Source organism: Chiloscyllium plagiosum, chromosome 24 (genome assembly GCF_004010195.1).
Source record: "Chiloscyllium plagiosum isolate BGI_BamShark_2017 chromosome 24, ASM401019v2, whole genome shotgun sequence".
Taxonomy (NCBI): Eukaryota; Metazoa; Chordata; class Chondrichthyes; order Orectolobiformes; family Hemiscylliidae; genus Chiloscyllium; species Chiloscyllium plagiosum.
Window position 1 is genome coordinate 33,815,975 of NC_057733.1, and position 17,512 is coordinate 33,833,486.

The following is a 17,512-nucleotide window of genomic DNA, read 5'->3' on the forward strand; positions in this document are numbered from 1 at the left end:
AGTTATTACTATCACAAGGGGAGATATGTGGAAATAAATTGGGTATGATGTTGAGATAGGAGATGCTGTTCTGCTTAAGCAACATCCTTATAGGCATAACCCTTGAAAGTTGGCACAGGTTCATAATGAGATAGAGTGCATGCTCCAAGATGGCATAATTGGAGTTATGTTGGCTGGAGTTCATGGTGCTAAAGCCAGGTGGTACCCAATGGTTATATGTGGACTATTGCAAAGTCAATGCTGTTGCAAAGACTGATGCATATCCAATTCTACGGTTGGAGGACTATGTCGAAAAAGTAGGACAAGCAACTTAAATTTCTAAGTTGGACTTGCTCAGAGGCTACTGGCAGGTACCTCTGTCGGAGACAGCAAAGGCAATTTTGGCTTTTGCAATGCCAAATGGACTATATCGATTCAAAGCCATGCCATTTGGTATGAAAAATGCTCCAGCCACATTTCAGAGACTAACTAATAAGGTCATTGCTGGATTACCCAACTGTGTGGTGTGTATTGATGACCTGGTGATTTTTAGTCACTTGTGGAAGGAACATTTACAGCATTTATCGGACTTGATCGATCAACTTCAGAAGACAGGTTTGGTGGTAAACCTAGCTAAAAGTGAATTTGTTAAAGCCCAAGTCACCTTCCTGGGCCATTATTGGACATGGACAAATAGCCTCATGAGATGCAAAAATGAAAGTAATTGGAGGATTTACCACACAGTCGATGAAAAAAAGCAGTACTACAGTTCCTGGGATTGAGTAGATTTTACCAAACATTTGTGCCGAACTTTAATAGTGTGGCTGCTAAACTCACTGAATTGTTAATAAAGGACAAGAAGTTTCAGTGGACAGTGGACTGTCAAAAGGCATTTGATAACCTAAACACTGTGTTAACCACTGCCTCAGTATTAGCCACACCTGATTACACGAAGCCTTTCAAGGTGGCTATCGATGCCAGTAATGTGGGTGTCGGTGCGGTGCTCCTGCAGGAAGATGACAAGGGAATAGAAAGACCCATCGCGTATTTTTCCAGGAAGTTGAGCATTCATCAACAGAAATGTTCAATGGTGGAGAAATGGACTTTAAACTTGGTGGTAGCATGACAATATTTCAGTGTTTATATCACCAGCAATGCATCTGAGACCACTGTATACACTGATCATAACCCATTGACATTTGTGGAAAACTTTAAGCACAAAAATGCCAGACTGTTTGGATGGAGCTTGTTGTTGCAGCCATTCAATTTGACAATAGTGCATGTGGCAGGTCGCAAAAACGTGATTGCCCATGCGTTATGGAGACTCAATATGGAGGCGTTGAGTGGTGGGTGTACTGCAGCCTGAATTTGCATTTGGTTGTGCATGTTTGCATGTTTATCATTAGTAGAGTGTGTGTGTGTGTGTGTGTGTGAGTGTGTGTGTGTGTGTGTGTGTGTGTGTGTGTGTGTGTGTGTGTGTGTATGTTTAGACCATTAATCGTGTTTTTGAAGGGTTAAAAATGAAGCCATCTTTTGGTATTAATGGGTTTTTTTTAAGGGGGGAGGTGTTACAAAGCTAGTGCTTTTTTTTCTGAAAGCTGTTCCTTGGCTCAAGGAGACTCTATAGTTGATTTTTTTCAGAGGGGTAATAAACCAGGCCGGGCTCCGATCAGGCTGGTTTGGTACAGAGATTAAAAGGATTTTGAAAGGCCTTTTTGTTTAAATGTAAACAGATGACACTTCAGACCAAAGTGGTCATGTTTTAGGAGTGACTTGTATAATGAAAGGGGAGTGGTCAGCTCTCCAGCTGAGCAGTTTAATCCAGCCGAGAACTGGTTGGGAGTTCAACAGGGAGCTGTGTGTAAACTCTCTCGTCTGCCCTTCTAACTTCAACCTGTAAGCATCTGACCCTTTTTTTGTACTGTGTTTTAAAGGGGTTTGCTTATTGGGACTGTTGTGTATATTCAGAACAGCACACTTAAGTCTAGTTTGGAAAGACTGAATTCTGTAGGGGTTCTTTATTCTGTTCTTCGTGTTTCATTGTGCAATTTTGTGAATAAATTTTTTGTCTGTTTTAAAGCGGGTAGTCAACCTCACTAATAGGGCGGCATGGTGACACAGTGGTTAGGACTGCTGCCTCACAGTGCCAGGGTCCCATGTTCGATTCCAGCCTCGGGCAACTGTCTGTGTGGAGTTTGCGCATTCTCCCCGTGTCTGCGGGGGTTTCCTCCGGGTGCTCCGGTTTCCTCCCACAGTCCAATGATGCACAGGTTAGGTGAATTGGCCATGCTAACTTGCCCGTAGTGTTAGGTGCATTAGTCAGAGGGAAATAGGTCTGGGTGGGTGACTCTTTGGAAGATTGGTGTGGGCTGGTTGGGCCGAAGGACCTGTTTCCCCACTGTAGGGAATCTAATCTCAAAATCTCAACTTAAATCAGGTAATTTTCACTGTACACTTTGCAAAACAAATTGTAAAGTTATGGTCTGGGCTGTCTGCTTAAGAATGTTTTGAGTGGTCTGGCTTAGTCCATAACACGCTCAAGTACAGAAGTACAAGAGTACAGTGAAATGTGTACAATGTTACCATACACGATGCCATCTTAGTTACAAAGTACCCAGCTATAAAAACTTGGGTGCGGAAGTCGAAAAATAAAGAAGTAAATTTACATGTTCAGCACTAAAGTCTACTTAGCATAGAAGTACTGTATATGGAAACCCAAAGTATTTAACTTGGTGGAAATGAGTGAGTGAGCAATAGCAGGGGTACTGGGGAGTACAGAATTCAACATTTTGACTATTTACAAGGTCACCTATATGCAAAGTGAGGGCAGAAAGGCTAAGAACAACTGCATCAACTTTGAAATAAAACAGATATACCAAATAGATTTTCACCATAGCAAGTTTCGAAGATGATGCTGTACTACATTCCAGAGAGGATGCATTGCCTTGGTTCACCAGTTGGATGACATGGATCATGATAACACTATCTGTCATGTGCAAAAGCACATCGACCAGAGCAATTGTGCTGAAAAAGTACAGCATAATCTGGATACATTTGGAGCCAAGACATTGGGGTGACAGTGATAGATCGGAGGGGAGGGTGGAGTGGATAGGTGGGAAGGAAGATGGCAGGTTGGCCAGTTCATAAGTGTGGTGCTGAGTTGGAGAGTTGGATCTGGAATGAGATGAGGGTAAGGGAGATGAGGAAGCTGGTGAAGTTGATGTAGTTGCCGTATGGTTAGAGGGTCCCAAGGCAGAACATGAGGCGTTCTTCCTCCAGTCATTGTGTGGTTTAGATTTGGCTGTGGAGGAGACCCAGGACTTGCATGTCCTTGGCTGAGTGGGAGGGGGCCAAATCAAAGAGAAGCATGACCAAAATTTACATTCACTGATGGCAACAGTTCATCATGACAGACATGTCTTCAACAGCAAGAAATTCCAGGTGAATGTAGGCCAGATCAAATTTTTTGGGACTGTGCCAACCACTGTGCCACTGTGTCGCCCTTGTTGAGAGATTTCTTCTGGAAAAAAGTTCTGTATCTATAGCAAGAGAACCATCAGCATGTGGTCAAATCACTTAAGCAAGCTTTGTCATAAGGACATGTATTCTGCAATACTACAATGAAACAATCTTGAAGATCAGTACAGCTCAGAAAGCGAGAAGCACAAAATCATGTAAGACGGCATGCCAATTGTATTTCACTCCAAAGGTCTACTGCACATGCAGTCCAGTCAATCAAAAAGCATAAAACACTTGCTCTGGTTTTCAAAATCACAAGATTCCATAACATACATGATCGATCTGCAAATTGTTGAGGGAACTGATGACAAACCATTGAAAATTATTTGGCACAAGTCCACAGCGGCAGTGGTACGACATCTGTTAGAAATTGGGAATAAAATGGTTCATTCAGACACACTGAGAGAAGACCAAATCCGGAAAAGACCACCAAATTTTATGAGACAACCAAACCCATAGTATAGACATTGTTAGATGATAGGTTCAATGTTAGCCTGATGAATTTTGGCCAGCACAGATCAAACTGATTTCAGGAAACAAAAGCAAATTATCTCTGACTGAAATGTCATTACAAGAGGCTGACTTGACAGGAGGTGCAATTCTCCAAGGCATCTGGCCATACAGAGATGAATTAGGCATCTCAAGATACATCGTTTTTAAAAGATGTTTGTAGTAAACTCTTACGCTTCCATTATACCTTTCATCTAAAATTTAAACAGATTTATTTTGTTAACATGGTGGTATTGGGGTCTTGTAGCACAGTGTCTTAACTCTGGGTCAGAAGTTCTGCATTCAAGTTCCATCTACCACAGAGACAAGTTTTAAATGCCTGAACAGGTTCACCTAAAAACACAAAGTTTTGGAGAAACACATAGTCTCTCAGCAACCACGGAGAGAGAAAAACAGAGTTAACGTTTTGACTCTGATATGACTGTTCTTCAGGTGCTGAGATTCTCCAGCACATTCTGCTTTTATTTCAGATTATTTGCATCTATAGCATTTTGCTTTTATTTAATTAAAATAAAATGTTTTTACATGGTGATGATCTTTTTTCCCAAATCCCTAGTCACTGATTATTGCTGTAAATTTACAATTATTAGACAAGTGAAGAATACTTTAAGTTTCGGGCAGGTCTGGTTAGTAGAACATTCAGTCAGCTTGTTATAGCTGAAGAGATTATGCCTGATAGATATCAAATACTGGCATACCTTTCTGAGATATGTGCCAAATAGGGTATAAACCATGTGACAATTTCACTACACTATCCCAGATCCTATGGTCTGCTGACCAGATGGCTCACACCATTTAAAGCACTAATCAGCAAATGCATTAATCAGGAAGGGTGACAGTTAATTGCTAAGATACATTTGAAAACAACACTCCTAAACATGGGCTTACTGTCACGAGTGGAAATCATGTTTGGAAGGCAGCTGGGGGAAAACACATGCCAAACCATTACTTGTCCAAGTTTTCAGAAATATGGGACATGTTTCTCGAAAAACAAGAGAAGATGATGATTAAAAAACGACATGCAGATGCAGAACTGCATGTAGGATAATTGGTTCAGGCCATTTTTCCCAGCCAGGGAAACTGTCACCTGTAAGAGTAACGAGAGTGAGCTGAGCTCCTACAATGTTCCAAAACCAAACAGCACAACATTAAGAAGAAACAGAAGACAACTCAGGAAGTTGTACAAGTGTATAACAACTGGCAATGAAATTGTGCAGAGAACACAAAAAAATAAACTTGGACAGTAAAATGATAAAGGACCATGATGAAAACAATCAGCACTCTAAGAATACATAAGGTATTAACAAGTCTACAAGTCAAAAATGTTCATGTGACAAATCTAGATTTCAGGAATGTGAGAAATCTGGGAAGGTTGTTCACCCACATATACAGCTTACAGCATCTTAAATGCTTCAATTCTTATTTTTGTTCAAATAATTTTCACAGCTACCGATACATGAAAGTATCTCCATTCTTACAGCATTTAATTTTATCTTGCAAAAATAGGGAATGTTGTGCTATCACTTTAAGAAATCTAACTTCCAATATTATATGGTGAACTGTGCTTTCCTATAATAGTAGTTGCTGTGATTTTATACTGAATCTGTGTGCTGAGCAATCCTGCAATAAATCTTCAAATAAACAAAAACAACATGAAATTACAAGACCTGTTATGAAGTTAGTAAGTTTGTGTCAGTAAACACAAAACCACAACAGGGTGAAAAGTAGATGGACAAAATCAGAAGTCACATGACACCAGGTTATAGTCCAACAGGTTTACAGTATTTGAAATAACAAGGTTTTGGAGCGCTGCTCATTCATCAGTTGAAAAAACGTTGGAAAGGTTTGAGGAAGGAATTTCAGAGATTATTAGCGGCAGCAGAATTCAGTCTGAACAATTAAAATCAGCAAAGTTGAGAAACTAGATTTTGATGAGCTCAAATATCACAGAGCTGTGGAAAGCCAAGGGAGAATATATGTAGGGAGCGATGAGGTCACATACTCACTCAAAAATAAGCTCAGAACTTTAAAATTGACGTCCTGCCAAACCAGGAACCCCATGTATGTCACTGAGTACAGGTTGGTGGGTTAATGGAACTTGGCATGAATTATCACATAGGCAGCAGGGTAGACTTTAGGACATCAACCAAGACAGCAATACATTGGAGTAGTCAACTTTAGAGGTTACAGATGCATTAGTGAGGTTTCTACAACAGGTCAACATGACAAGTTGGAGGTTGTTGTTGAATGGGGAGGGTGGCATGTTGGATAATGTTTTTGGAGTTGTTAATAGATAATGATCTGAATGACAGCTGATCAGAGGGTTAGTTTAGTTTTGAGTTAAATATGACACCAAGGGTGTAAGCAGTCTGGTTTAAACAGCTTTCAGGAAGCGGGATGGAATAAGTTCAAAGTTTGTGAGAAGATTTGTAGCTCGGGTGCTCATTGTTGTGGTTCTGTACGCCGAGCTGGGAATTTGTGTTGCAGACGTTTCGTCCCCTATCTAGGTGACATCCTCAGTGCTTGGGAGCCTCCTGTGAAGCACTTCTGTGATCTTTCCTCCGCCATTTGTAGTGGTTTGAATCTGCCGCTTCTGGTTGTCAGTTCCAGCTGTCCATTGCAGTGGTCGTTATATTGGCTCCAGGTCCATGTGCTTATTGATTGAATCTGTGGATGAATGCCATGCCTCTAGGAATTCCCTGGCTGTTCTCTGTTTGGCTTGTCCTATAATAGTAGTGTTGTCCCAGTCGAATTCATGTTGCTTGTCATCTGCGTGTGTGGCTACTAAGGATAGCTAGTCATGTCGTTTTGTGGCTAGTTGGTGTTCATGGATGCGGATCGTTAGCTGTCTTCCTGTTTGTCCTATGTAGTGTTTTGTGCAGTCCTTGCATGGGATTTTGTACACTACATTGGTTTTGCTCATGCTGGGTATCGGGTCCTTCGTTCTGGTGAGTTGTTGTCTAAGAGTGGCTGTTGGTTTGTGTGCTGTTATGAGTCCTAGTGGTCGCAATAGTTTGGCTGTCAGTTCGGAAATGCTCTTGATGCATGGTAGTGTAGCAAGTCCTTTGGGTCGTGGCATGTCCTCGTTCCGTGGTCTTTCCCTTAGGCATCTGTTGATGAAATTGCAGGGGTATCTGTTTTTGGCGAATACATTGTATAGGTGTTCTTCCTTTTTTTGCAGTTCTGGTGTACTGTAGTGTGTTGTGGCCCTTTTGAATAGTGTCTTGACGCAACTTCTTTTGTGTGTGTTGGGTTGGTTGCTTTCGTAGTTCAGGACTTAGTCTGTATGTGTGGCTTTCCTGTAACAGAGAACAGCCAGGGAATTCCTAGAGGCATGGCATTCATCCACAGATTCAATCAATAAGCACATCGATCTGGACTCAATATACTGACCACTGACAGTTGGAAGCGGCAGGTTCAAACCACTACAAATGCTGGAGGAAAGATTACAGAAGCGCTTCACAGGAGACTCCCAAGCACTGAGGATGTCACCTAGACAGGGACGAAACGTCTGCAACACAAATTCCCAGCTCGGCGAACAGAACCACAACAATGGAATAAGTTTCAAAAGACTAATGTTTGTGACAAGGAATAGAGTCTTTCTAATATTTATTTGGAAGAAAGGTGATAAAATATTTATATTGATAGAAATCTGAGTGACATGCTTAAAACATGGTGATGGTTTGAAGAAACCTATTGAAGAAATATGTCAAAACCCAATGAAATGATATTTGTGATAAGAAGTCTGAAAAGTATTTGAAACCGTATTGAGAATGAATTTAATGATTTTCTGAAGTCTTGTATTTTGAAGAAAAGAACTGCAGGTGAATATAATGGGAATGGGAGAAGAAAAGCAGCAAGAGAGTGTTACCTTGATAAAAAGACCCAGTTGAAAGGAAACAGATCTAGTTGTCAATCAAAGAATTCTCAAACTGTCAGGAAGACCATTAGGAGGAGATTTCTACCTTACCTGCCAACTGAAGTCTGCTGAACAGCCACAAAGAAATCCTGAAACAAATCATATTTCAATATCACACAAAATAAGTCAAATCCAAAAATCACAAAGTGTTCTCATAGTGCAAAGAGATAATGTAATCATTAAAAGAAAGAGAAGACAAGCAAGAAAAAGAAAGACGATTAGTGCTAATTGAGACCTGTGACATCCCTATAGGTTCAGTGTTGCATTTGTCATTTTGGTTCTAACATAGTATCCCCACAGTGTGCACAGAATCCAGGTGTAACCCATGTCAGATGCCATTTTTAGGAGGTCAGTAATGCAGATGCTAAAAGACAACAGAGAGCAAAGTAGGCTGCTTCAATTCTCTGAACAGAACCTGAACAAATGTTTGACTTACTCCCATTGAAATTTCTAATCAAGTTAGAAACTCTTAGTAGTCAACCAAGTGAGTTTCTGAATCCAATAAAGTTCTACAGAAGGTCGCTGGACCAAAAACATTAACTCAGCTTTCTTTCCACAGATGCTGTTTGACCTGCTGAGTTTCTCCAGCAATTTCTTTTCTTGATTCAGATTTCCAGCAACCGCAGATGTTTGTTCATGTTTTCCTCCCTTAAACTTGCACAGTATTAAAAGAATCATCAAAGACTCTCAGGTTAGTTCTGAATATTTTCCACTCATGGGATATAGGCGTTGCTAGATGGGTCAGCATGTATTGCCCATCCTAGTTGCCCATCAGAGGGCAGTGGTGAGCTGCCCTTTTGAACCACTGCAGTTCATGTGCTGTGGATTGACCCACAATGCCCTTAGGGAGAGAATTCCTAGATTTTCACCTAGCGACAGTGAAGGTATGCCGATATAGTTCCATGTCAGAACTGGTGAGTGGTTTGGAGAGGCACTTGCAGGTGGTGCTACCCTCATCCTTCTAGCTGAAAGTGGTCATGGACTTGGAAGGTGCTGTCTAAGGAGCTTTGGTGAATTTCTGCAGTGACCTTCTGCAGTTTGTAGAAGTGATTGGTAATTTGCAGAATTGTTTAAAGTTGGTGAATAAAAGTGAAAAGTGCTGCAGGTAGACACAGTCTTCATTTTGGCTTCAAGGGTTCTGGTCAGACCATTTGCTCCCAGTCATAAGTGTTGTAGTGGCCATGCACATAGTTTTTGGAATGAAAAGGCAATGGAGAAGCACTCTCAGCAGGAAACGTTATCTATGCAGGGTGGGTGGCATAGTCGCTCAGTGGTTAGCACTGCTGCCTCACAATATCCAGGACCTGGGTTTGATTCCAGCCTTGGGCGACTGACTGTATGGAGTTTGTACATTCTCCCTGTGTATGTGTGGGTTTCCTCTGGGTGATCTACTTCCCTTCTATAGTCTAAAAAGGTGTAGGCTAGGGATTAGCGATGGAAAATGGAGGATGGGTTACGTCTACGTAGGATGCTCTTCACAGTGAACTCAAATGGCCTGCTTCCACACTGTAGGGATTCCATGATTCTGGAGCATTTCTCTTATTTCTGGTTATTGGTAACTTTACAAAGGAGATTCTTATGGAAATCTGCTGCCTCTGGCACACTGGATCATTTTCAGGTTTGCAGTCCAACACTGCATGAGGGAGGTGACTGATGCTCTTTTCACTTGAATCGGAGAATTCATCATCTTTTCTTTCAATTCAGAAAAGCAGGCAAAACACGTACATGAATTTGCATGTATATTGAGTTTTTCTATGGTGTAAGGGGACTATTGACCACACACAAGTGACTTATCTAAATGATTTAACATCCTGCGGCCATAAAGATTTTCACTCTGAATGTGCAGTTGGTTTATGTCAATGCTCAGCATATCAGATAAGTGAATGGTAACTATTGTGGCAGCAGTGGCAATGCATTTATTCTGCATTTAGAGTCATAGAGTCATAGAGATGTACAGCATGGAAACAGACCCTTCAGTCCAACCTGTCCATGCCAATCAGATATCCCAACCCAATCTAGTCCCACCTGCCAGCACCCGGCCCATATCCCTCCAAACCCTTCCTATTCATATTCATATACCCATCCAAATGCCTCTTAAATGTTGCAATTGTACCACCCTCCACCACATCTTCTTGCAGCTCATTCCATACACGTACTACCCTCTGCGTGAAAAAGTTGCCCCTTAGGTCTCTTTTATATCTTTCCCCTCTCACCCAAAACCTATGCCCTCCAGTTCTGGACTCCCCAGAAAAAGACTTTGTCTATTTATCCTATCCATGTCCCTCATAATTTTGTAAACCTCTATAAGGTCACCCCTCAGCCTCCGACGCTCCAGGGAAAACAGCCCCAGCCTGTTCAGCCTCTCCCTGTAGCTCAAATCCTCCAACCCTGGCAACATCCTTGTAAATCTTTTCTGAACCCTTTCAAGTTTCACAACATCTTTCCGATAGGAAGGAGACTAGAATTGCACGCAATATTCCAACAGTGGCCTAACCAATGTCCTGTACAGCTGCAACATGACCTCCCAACTCCTGTACTCAATACTCTGACCAATAAAGGAAAGCATTCCAAACCATGGTTCCCTCACTTTGTTGAGCAATTATTGCGTTGCAGAATTCCTTGTAGATTACCATTAATCTTGAGAACTCTTACCTCCTTTCCAAATAATTGCACTGGAAACAATGTTTCTTCAATCATAGAATACTCTCTAATAATATAGAGACACTTCCTTCAATTACCTACCTTCTCATCATAACGTCAGAAGTGGGGATGTTCGGTGATGATAGTCTAATGTTCAACACCATTCATAACTCTTCAAATACTGAAGCAGTCCATGTCTAACTGTAGCAAGATTTGGACAACATCCAAGGTTGGAGTTGATAAATGACAACAACATTCACACAACACAAGTGCCAGGTAATGACCATCTCCAATAAGAGAGAATCTCATCATCACATTTTGATATTCATAGAACATAGAACATAGAACATAGAACAATACAGCACAGAACAGGCCCTTCGGCCCACGATGTTGTGCCAAACATTTGTCCTAGTTTAAGCACCCATCCATGTACCTATCCAATTGCCGCTTAAAGGTCCCCAAAGATTCTGACTCTATCACTCCCACAGGCAGCGCATTCCATGCACCCACCACTCTCTGGGTAAAGAACCCACCCCTGACATCTCCCCTATACCTTCCACCCTTCACCTTAAATTTATGTCCCCTTGTAACACTCTGTTGCACCCGGGGAAAAAGTTTCTGACTGTCTACTCTATCTATTCCTCTGATCATCTTATAAACCTCTATCAAGTCACCCCTCATCCTTCGCCGTTCCAACGAGAAAAGGCCGAGAACTCTCAACCTATCCTCGTACGACTCCCTCTCCATTCCAGGCAACATCCTGGTAAATCTCCTCTGCACCCTCTCCAAAGCTTCCACATCTTTCCTAAAGTGAGGCGACCAGAACTCCACACAGTACTCCAACTGTGGCCTAACCAAAGTCCTGTACAGCTGCAACATCACTTCACGACTCTTGAATTCAATCCCTCTGCTAATGAACGATAATACTCCATAGGCCTTCTTACAAACTCTATCCACCTGAGTGGCAACCTTCAAAGATCTATGTACATAGACCCCAAGATCCCTCTGTTCCTCAACCTCACTAAGAACCCTACCATTAACCCTGAATTCCGCATTCTTATTTGTTCTTCCAAAATGGACAACCTCACACTAGGCAGGGTTGAACTCCATCTGCCACTCCTCAGCCCAGCTCTGCATCATATCTAAGTCCCTCTGCAGCCGACAACAGCCCTCCTCACTGTCCACAACTCCACCTATCTTCGTATCATCTGCAAATTTACTGACCCACCCTTCGACTCCCTCATCTAAGTCATTAATAAAAATTACAAACAGCAGAGGACCCAGAACTGATCCCTGCGGAACTCCACTTGTAACTGGGCTCCAGGCTGAATATTTACCATCTACCACCACTCTCTGCCTTCGACCGGTTAGCCAGTTTTCTATCCAATTGGCCAAATTTCCCTCTATCCCATGCCTCCTAACTTTCCGCATAAGCCTACCATGGGGAACCTTATCAAATGCCTGACGAAAATCCATGTATACTGCTCTACCCTCATCCACATGCTTGGTCAAGTATACCTGACTCCTACTTGAAAACATCACATTTTTTGGCTTTTTCACTCTCTGGGGAAAGAAATATCTCCTCACCTCAATCCAAAATAGGTATCCAGTGACACCTATGGATTTCCTGGTCAGCGGGAATATTCTCCATGCATTTCCCCTAGCTTTGTATGAATTTTATCAGTTTCCATGAGATTTTCCCTCAGTCTACCAAACTTCAGTGAATCTAGTCTCTTTCATAGTGCCTAAGTCTCCTTCATAAATAGGACAAACAGGTCACCATAAAGCCATCCAACGAATCAGTTTGGTAAACCTTCACTGGACTCCCTCCATAGCCAGAACATCCATCCTCAGATAAACAGAAAAATTGCACATAACACTCTAGACATAGTTTCAGCAATTGCAGCAAGACATCCTCGCTCTTGTACTAAAATCCTTTCGCTATGAAAATCAACATACCATTTGCCTAATCAAGAAACAAAGGATTGTGGAGGGAAGGCAGGAGAATGGAGTTGAGGAACATATCAGCCATAACCAAATGGCGGAATAGACTCAATAGATTGAATGGCCTAATTCTCCTCCTTTCTTATTGTCTTATGGCTACCTTGTACAGTCTCAGAGCTTTTGCAGCAAATGTGGTGCGGGTAGAAGAGAAGAGCGACAGTACATGGTAATCAGCAGGAGGTTTCTTTGCTCATGTTTGACCTAGCATCATGAGACATTGTGGGGTCCAGAGTCAATGCTGATGTCTCCCAAGGAAAGTCCCTCCTCACTATATGCCACTATATTCCCACCTCTTCTGGATCTGTATTGCCATTGGGACCAAAGAATCCAAGAGTAATGTTGGTTGGGTCATAGGAACAGAATCACACCTTTTGAACAATGATACTTTGTCTGAGAGACAGCTTCCTCAATTTTGGCAGTATATCCCCAACCTCAGCAAGGAGGATGTTGCAGAGTCAATAGGCCTATGTTTGTTCTTGGTTTGTTAGTCAACGTGAGGCAGTCCATCTTCTTTCATTCTTTAGACTTTGTGGCAGTTGATACAATAATGTAACTTGCTAGGTCACAATGCTGTGGGTCTGAAGTCACACATATACCAGGGCAGGTAAGGACATCGGTTGTCTTTTGTAAAGGACGTTAGTGAACTAGATGGGTGTTTACAATATTTAAAACTGTTTCAGTCATCATTAGATTTTACAGTTTTTTTTATTAAATGCAAATTGCACTGTCTGGTGTGGTGACATTCAAACCTAGATACCCAGAATATTACCTGCATCTCTGACTTACCAGTCCAGTGACAGTACCACTAGGTCATCATTAACTGACCAGTTGCTGACACAATTTATGGAGCTGTGTGTGTGGTAATGTCTCTTCTACTTTTCCTAAATGAATACAGTAGAACCTCGATTATCCAAACAAGACCGGCGGTGAGTATTTTGTTTGAATAGCTGATCGTTCGGATAATCGATCTGATTGTAAACAAGCAGTAATTTATGAGCACTGGTTTTCCGAACAAATCTGAACCCCATCCAGTCTACTTGATCTAAAGAGCTTCCAATCAATATTTGGAAAGTTGAAATCGCCCATGACTACTACCCTGTGGCTTCTACACCTTTCCAAAATCTGTTTCCCAATCTGTTTCTCCACATCTCTGCTGCTATTGGGGGGCCTATAGTAAACACATGTCATTCAATGTCATTACCATCAATGATTCCCTCACTATCAACTTCCAAGGGGGCTATAGAAACTGAACTGCACAAGCCATATAAATAAATGGGAATGAGATCAGATCAGAGGCTAGAATCCTGCAGCAAGTAGATCACCTCCTGACTCCACAAAATCTGTCTACCATCGACAAGACACAAGTCAGGTATGTGATGGAATAATCCCCACTTACCAAGATTAATGTAGCTCTAACAACACTCAAGAAGTTTGACACCATCCAGGACAAAGCAGTGTTGGTTCACAAATGGTAAAGAACTGAATGAAGAGAGTCATAGAGTTATACAGCACAGAAACAGACTCGCCAACCCAACTTGTCCATATCAACCAGCTTTCTTAAACTGAACTAGACTCATTTGCCCATATCATTCTCAACTTTTCCTATCCATGTACCCGTACAAATGTCTTTTAAATGTTGTAACTGTACTCACTTCTATCACTTCCTCTGGCAGCTCATTCCATATATGCACCATATTCTGCATGACGACATAGCCCCTTAAGTTCCTTTTAAATCTTTCCCTCTCACCTTAAGCCTGTGCTCTCTAGTTTTGGATTCCCCCACCCTCAGGAAAAGACCTTCACTAGTTACCCTATTCATGCCCCTCATGATTTCTTAATGTCTATAAGGTCACCCCTAAGCTTTTGATGCTCCAGGGAAAACAGCCCCAGCCGAATCAGCCTCTTCTAACACATCAAATCCTCTAGTTCCAGTAATCTTTTTGGCACCCTTTCCAGTTTAATAACATCCCTCCTAGAGCAGGGCAACTAGAACTGTGCACAATATACCAAATGTGGCCTTACCAATGTATCATACTGCTGTAACATGATGTCACAATTACTATACTCAATGCATTGAACAATGAAGGTAAGTGTGCTAAAAGCCTTCTCCACTGACCCGTCTATCTGTGATGTTACTTTCAAGGAACTATGTACCTCTACATCTCTCTGTTCAACAACACTCTCCAGGGCCCTACAATTAACTGTGTAAGTTCTGCCCTAGTTTGTCTTACCATCGCAATTATCTAAATAAAATGCCATCTGCCATTCCTCGTCCCATTAAGAGCCCATTATATTCTGAGATAACTTTTCATTGTCCGCTCTACACCAATTTCGGTGTCAACTGCAAACTTACTAACCAAACCTGATATATTCTCATCCAAACAGTTTATATAAATGACAAACAATTGACCCAGCACCAATCTTTGTAGCACACTGCTGATCACAGGCCTCCAGTCAGAACAACAACCCTCAACCACTACCTTCTGTCTCCTACCGTCAAGCCAATTTTGTATCCAATTGGCTAGCTCTCCCTGGATTCCATGTGATCTAACCTTAGTAACCAGTTTACCATGCGGAATCTTGTTGAAGGCCTTGCTAAAGTCTATGTAGACAGCATCTATCATTCTGCATTCAATCTTATTGGTCATCTCTTCAAAAAACTCATTCAAGTTTGTGAGACATGATTTCCCATGCGGAGAAAGTGAGGTCTGCAGATGCTGGAGATCAGAGATGGAAATGTGTTGCTGGAAAAGCGCAGCAGGTCAGGCAGCATCTAGGGAACAGGAGAATCGACGTTTCGGGCATTAGCCCTTCTTCAGGAATGCACAAAGCTATGTTGACTATCCCTAATCAGTCTTAGCCTTTCCAAATGTATGTAGATCCTGTCTCTCAATCCCCTCCAACAAATTCCCCACCATTGATGTCAGGCTCACTCGTCTGTGGTTCCCTCGCTTCCCTTGCAGCCTTTCTTAAATAATTGCACCACATTTTAGTCATCCTCCTTTCTTCCGGCACCTCACCCCGTAGTTATCAATATTACAAATATCTCTGCTATGGGGCCCTCAATTTCTTCCCCAGCTTCCCACAATGTCCAGGGATACACTCGATCAGGTCCCAGAATATATCTACCTTTATGTGTTTTAAGACCGCCAGCACCTCTTCTTTTGTAACGTGGACTCTTTTTAAGACATCTCTATTTATTTTCCTGCATTCTCCATCTTCCATGTCTTTCTCCACTGTAAATATTGACACTAAATACTTGTTTAGGATCATACCCATCTCCTGTGGTTCCACACATATATGGCCTCATTGACCATTAAGGATCCCTATTTTCCCCCAGTTGCTCCTCAATCTCAAGCAGACTATTGGGGAGGCCTATAGTACAATCCCATTGAAGTGATCACCCCTTTTTATTTCTCAGTTCCACACATATAGCTTCACTGAGTGACCACCCAGGATATGCTCTTTAACTACTGCTATGCTGCTTTCTCTAATCAAAATCACCACTTCCCCATCTATCTTACTTCCCCTTCAATCCTTCCTATAGCATCTATACCTCAGAACAGTGAGCTGCCAGTCCTGTACCTCCGTCAGCCATGTTTCTGCTATGATGTCCCAGTCCCATGTTCCAATCCATGCCCTGAGTTCATCTGCCTTACCTGTCAGGCCTTTTGTATTGAAAAAAATGCATTTCATTCATGAAAAGATCCAAATGAGCCAAAAATTTGAATTATTCCCTCCTGCACCAGCTCTGCAGCCACATATTCATCTGTCTTATCCTCCTATTGCTACTCTCACTAGCATGAGGCAGCAGAAATAATCCAGAGATTACTACCTTTGAGGTCCAACCATCGTGATTTCAGGGTTCACATAAATAGGCAAAGTCTTTTCCCTGGTGTGTGGGAGTCCAGAACTCGAGGGCATAGGTTTAGGGTGAGAGGGGAAAGATGTAAAACAGACCTAAGGGGTAACTTTTTCACGCACAGGGTGGTACGTGTATGGAATGAGCTGCCAGAGGAAGTGGTGGAGGTTGGATGGGTATATAAATAGGAAGGGTTTGGAGGGATATGGGCCGGGTGCTGGCAGTGGGAGTAGATTGGGTTGGGATATCTGGGTGGCAAAGACAAGTTGGACCGAAGGGTCTGTTTCCATGCTGTACATCCTTAAATATCTAAAACTCTAAAACCCAATCACCAAAACGGCCCAGCAGAAGTTGGACCAAATTCAGGGAAACAATACAAATATTCTGAAACATAGGCTTTCAACAGGTCCAGCTCACAAATGAAACAAAACAGAAATTGAACGGCCGTTAAGAAAAGTATATTCCTCCACATAAAAGAATTGATATTCTGCCATGCCAAGTCCTAATACATTCATTTGTGTGCAATTCCTCTGTTAGCATTTTCGAAAAATCTCAACAGATTAGGCATTTTCTGAGGAAGAGTCACCAAAACATTAATGTTGATTTCTCTTCACAGATGCTGCCCAACCTGCTGAGCTTTTCCAGCAACTTCAGTTTTTGTTTCTTATTCACAGCATCTGCAGTTCTCTCTGTTTTTATTTCAACACCGGGTTATAGTCCAGCAGATTTATTTGAAACCACAAGCTTTTGGAGCCTCACTCCTTCTTCAGGTAGCTGGTGAGAGGTTTTTATTTAGATTTACCACTTTGTGAATTTAACAATCAGAGGATCCTAAAGTACAATTTCAACGTTGTATTATGGCACTGAATATCAATGCATGGATGTTATAAATTTAAAATAAAACATATAATTAGCACACTCACCAGTGAATATGAAAAGGATGCATTGGAGCATTGATATAATTTGAATAATTAATGGTAATTTACTGACACTGTGCATTCAATGGGAAGTCATGGTCAGTCAATTGCTTTGCAGTATTCTAATTCTTTCTCTGACCTCTGATCCCTCATATGTTGTGT

At 41.8% G+C, this 17,512-nt stretch overlaps 1 long non-coding RNA gene across 1 annotated transcript in view; it reads right to left on the reverse strand.

The window, feature by feature from the left end:
• Positions 1 to 2,366: 2,366 nt before the first annotated feature.
• Positions 2,367 to 17,512, reverse strand: part of LOC122561925 — an 82,451-nt gene continuing 67,305 nt past the window's right edge. The window contains exons 2-3 of the long non-coding RNA XR_006315152.1: positions 7,979 to 8,016; positions 2,367 to 2,393 (exon numbers count right to left, since the gene is read on the reverse strand). This is a non-coding gene — a long non-coding RNA (uncharacterized LOC122561925). The remainder of the gene's footprint in view (positions 2,394 to 7,978; positions 8,017 to 17,512) is intronic.